The sequence below is a fragment of the Myotis davidii genome, unplaced genomic scaffold (assembly GCF_000327345.1).
Source record: "Myotis davidii unplaced genomic scaffold, ASM32734v1 scaffold27, whole genome shotgun sequence".
Lineage (NCBI taxonomy): Eukaryota > Metazoa > Chordata > Mammalia > Chiroptera > Vespertilionidae > Myotis > Myotis davidii.
The window spans coordinates 154,781-159,983 of record NW_006297821.1 but is presented as its reverse complement, the minus strand read 5'-3'; positions in this window follow the sequence as shown (position 1 = coordinate 159,983).

The following is a 5,203-nucleotide window of genomic DNA, read 5'->3' as shown; positions in this document are numbered from 1 at the left end:
TTGGGGAGAAAGATAGTCTTGTTAACCTGCAGGTCTTCCTGTGAAAGGCAAAGGCACCCAATTCCACCTCGGTATCCATTGGGAGCCAATGACCCAATTTGCTGAGCGTTGCGACCTTCCGGGAGGCGTGCTTATGCCCCCTTCAGGTGCATGTGTGGGTTGCACATAGACTACATTATTCTGTCAAGTTTTATTCAAACCAATCTTAAAAACAGGGGCTTCCTTTCTTAAGACCCACACTAATCTAAGCTGCCGCCCTCTCTCAAGAAGTGAGCGCAATAGCCTTGTCCTTGGCTGTTCTTTCTGGTGAAGTTTTGAATCAACCAAAATAAGAGAAGAACCAATCTGGACAGAGGAGCTTTATGTGTGGGAGTCCAGGAAGTTTGGAGGCAGGGAGACTTGGGACTGAACCCTGCCTTGGTCAGTTACTAACTTACCTGTGGTCACAGGTAGCCCGTGGCAAAAGCCGCTCTTCACACCCATGGCTGACCGCCTCCGAGACCCCACTCTGGACCAGCAGGCTTGCAGCCCCCATGATTGCTATGAGAAGCAAGCATCGATGTGCAACAGGCTGTCTCACTCCTGTGCATGGCTATACTCAGCTTCCTCTTGCTTTTCCAAGACCAGGAGGGAGGAATTTATCCACCCAATACATCATAAGATTTTGGGGGTGCTGCTTCAGGAAACACGATACATAGCTGAAAAATTTTCTTTGTAGCTTTTTAAAGCCAATCTTTGAATTAATCAGGTCTGATGAGAGCCTACATATATACTCAGGGTGAATTTGTCGGTTTTGTTCATGAATACATCAACGTACTCATATCTTTTCTTGATCTGTGTTGGGGGATTTGTGAATTTTACTACATTTTTCTTTTGAAAGAGTGAAAAGCAAAGCTTCAAATGAAACTAGGATCACCTCATAATCTCATCACCTTGTGGACTTACTGTTATTTCAACCCAGTCTTATGGAAGGAACTCCATTTTGGTTTCAACTTTTTTGGGCTCCCTTCCAGCTAACTTAAAGGGAAAAGAGAAGTGGCTTAGCCAACATTTGCAGAGTGACACAACAAGATATCCTGGAGCCAAAAGAATTATAATCATGTAGCTTATAAAAAAAAATAAGGGAAATGTACATACTATAATTATAATACCATAATATAGTATTATATCATATACTAGATTTGTGCACCAGTGAGGTCCCCTTGACCTGGCCTGTACCTCTCTCAATCTGGGACCCCTGGGGTGATATCCAACTGCCGGTTTCAGCCCAATGCCTGCAGGCCAAGCCAAGGGACCCCACCAGTGCATGAATCCATGCACTGGGCCTCTAGTATGCATATAAGATCTTTGATTACTCTCTCCCCCCTCTGCCCCGAGATTCATCAGCCTGTTCCATGTCTCCATGCCTGTGTGTTGAGCATCTGCCCCCTGGTGGTTAGTGCGTGTCATAGCTACTGGTCAAATGGTTGGATGGTCAGATGATCTCTTAGGCATATATATATGTGTGTGTATATAATAGAAGGCTAATATTCAAATTGGCTTCTCACGAGTTTGCCCAACCCGGAGTTCAACTGCTCACTATGACATGTGCTGACCACCAGGGAGCAACACAGAATAAAGGAAGGCCCCAGCCGGCAGCCGGCAGTTGGGGGAAGGAAGGCCCCAATCGGCCCTGATCACTGGCCAGGCCTAGAGACCCTACCTGTGCACGAATTTTGTGCACTGGGCTTCTAGTATAATTATAATTAAGGTACAAAGAACATAAAACAAAATAGTTTACATTGAATTGGACAATTAGGCAGTAAGCATGCATTTTATTGAGCACCTGTTATATGCCTGCTTTCATGAAAAGGTCAATATAAAAAATATTTGAAAGGACTATGTAAAAATAAGATTGATTCAGGGAGATGGGATTATGATGGTCTGTTTTACCTTTATTGTCCCTTAAGATTAAAAATCATTATGTTGAGACAGCATGGAGGGACCTAGAGAGTATTATGCTAAGTGAAATAAGTCAGTCAGAGAAAGACAAGTATCATATGATTTCACTTATGTGTGGAATTTAATGAACAAAATAAACTGATGAACAAAATAGATCCAGAGACATAGAAGCATGGAACAGACTGTGGAATCTCAGAAGGAAGGCAGGGGAGGGTGGGTGGATGGGAAGAGATCAACCAAAGCACAATGGTAAAAGTTGCACATGCTAACTCTGTGCTGACTTAATCCCAGGCACTGCTCTGAGTAGTCTGTGTGTATTATCTGATTTACTTTAAAACGATGGTGGTCTCAGGTCCGTCAGCCCATTTTATAGTGAAGAAACTGAGATGTGCTATTTCTTATCAAGTCCAATGTCTCAGAACTAGTTCGTAGAACTGAGTTCTAGAATGTTCTTAGCTGCTACTGCAAACACATCACACAAGGGCACATGACCCAGTGATGCATGTGAGATTTCCCCCCGTGTCTCCTTGTTGTGTGGCCTTTGGAATGGATGCTTCCTTGGCTATACTGGAGTGTTCTCTGCTTCTCTTGTTTATCACTCTCCCAGACCCAGACTCACAGCTGATAGTCGAGGAATCAACCAATCCCACTCTGATAAAAGAGGCCAGGAACTGGGTTGACACTTCATTTTTTTCAGAAGTGTCTGTAACTTTGTGGGGCTTTCATAGAGTTCTTTGCTGTGTGCCCACCATTCCCAATTGAAACAGATGATGCCAGCTCAGTTCACACAAGAAACACTTAGGCCGAGAAGACAGTGATTAAAACAGGAAATTATTTCACCCTGGGGATATTCCGGAAACCAAGTCTGAAAAATTGCTTCATGTTCAGTTGGACACAGGTTCATTCCCAGGTTGACTCACACATGTAAATACTCCTGACTACCTTATGACTGTCACACATGCATGCATGCATGAACACACACATACACACACACACACACATATCTTTCCAAAATGCTAACATGAATCAGTCACTCCTTTTTTCTTTTTACCATAAAAAAATATATTTTATTGATTTTCAGGGAGAGAGGGAGGAAGGAAGAGGGGGAGGGAGAAACTTTATGTGAGAGTGAAACATCGACCAGCTGCCTCCTGCATGCCCCCTATTGGAAATTGAGCTTGCAATCTCAGCATATGCTCTGACAGGGACTTGAACTGGCAACCTTTTGGTACACAGGATGACACCTAACCAACTGAGCCACACTGGCCAGGCTACAAGTCAGTCACTTGTGGCTTCATAGCACTGAGTTCTTCGTCATCAACATTGACTCCTTTTTCTTTCATACTCACATCCAATCCAATAGCAAACCCTGCCCGCACCCTCTTCTAAATTTGAGACGTATTCCATAGGTCAGCATGTGTTGATTTGGGGAAATGTCCCTTGTGCTCTTGAAAAAGAGTATACACTCTGCCTTTTCTGGTGGCTTTGTTCTATAAATGTCAATTAGGTTAAATGTGTTGGTCAAAATTTTTCTATTCCTACTGATGTATTTTTATTGGTTAGTTTATTAATTACTGATAAGGGAATGTTAAAGACTATCACTATGATTATGGGGTTTCTTTACTTCTCCTTTTAGATCTGGTAGTTTCTCTGTTTTACATATATGGAGGCTATATTAGCAGGTGTTTGTAGATTGAGAAGTTTTCTATCTTTCTGATGGGACTGGCTCTTTTTGTTATTTTTAAATATCTCCCTTGTATTGTATTGCTTCTTACCTTAAAATCTACTTAATTTGGTACTAGAATAACTAATCAGCTTTCTTTTAGTTAGTGTGTGTAGGCAATACCTTTTCACATCCCTTTTATTTTCATCCTTTCTGTATGTTTAAGGTTTGCCTCTTGTAAGCAGGATATAGTTTTAAAAATTTTAGTATGACAATGTCTTTTAATTGGAGTATTTAGTTCATTTACACTTAATGCAATTGTTCATATATTATGAACACAATACTAATATATTATTAGCTGTTTTCAACTAGTTCCATCTGTTATGCATTTATTTCTTTCTCTTTTATGACCCTTTTTGTTGCCCTAGCCAGTGTGGCTCTACATTAATGAGGTCTTATTTTTTTTAGATTATTCTATTTTTCCTCTCTATTAGTTTGTTATTTTCATATTTTATTTTCTTTTTATTATTATCCTACAGAGCACAAGTGTGATCCTTGACTGAATAGAGTCTAATAAAATTAGTGCTTTTACTGCTTCTCAGGCAATGCAAGGAATTTAGGACATGTTTAATTCCCTGTTCTTGCCTACCTTTTGTGCTATTGCTGTAATATATTTTAATTCTACATCTGTTTTTAATCCCAAGAGATATTATTATTATGTTTTAATACGGTTAGTATTTATTTAGACTTACTAATACCTGTATCCTTCTGCTGCTCTTTATTCTTTCCTAAATTTTTATTCTTGTATCTGAGATAATGATTTTTCTCCCTAAAAAACTTTCTTTAGTCTTTGTTTAGAGTCTATTGGTAATGTATTACTCATTTTTTGTCTGAAAATGTATTTATTTCATCTTAAATATTGATGTGTTGTTTTTTTTGTTTGTTTTGTTTTTTACTGGGTATAGAATTATAGAAGGGGAGTTATTTTCTTCCAGCCTTTAATTTTTTCTTAAAGAATTTGTCTTCTAGCTGCTATCATTTCTACTGAAGAGTCGGCCAGTCTCCTTGTCCTCTCCAGGGAGGTGGACATTGTGTACCTGTGCTCGGGTGCCTTCAGAACAATTTTTTTGTCTAGCTTTTCTAGTTGTTCTCAGTAGGTGAGATGGTCTGCAACTAGTTATCTGGCCAATTTTCCAGAGAACTTTTATATATTAAATGGCTCAGGTTTCCCTCAAAAGATTAGCAGTAATCTAGAGGCAAAGGAGAGATATAGGGGACAGAATGGCACTTTCTGAAAATAGATGGCCCCAGAACCTCAGAGATGGTGATATCCAATATCACATCTTTTTTTAAAAAATATATTTTAATTGATTTTTTACAGAGAGGAAGGGAGAGGGATAGAGAGTTAGAAACATCGATGAGAGAGAAACATCGATCAGCTGCTTCCTGCACACTCCCTACTGGGGATGTGCCCACAACCAAGGTACATGCCCTTGACCAGAATCGAACCTGGGACCCTTCAGTCTGCAGGCCGACACTCTATTCACTGAGCCAAACCGGTCCGGGCCAATATCACATCTTATAGTTCTCTTTATTGTG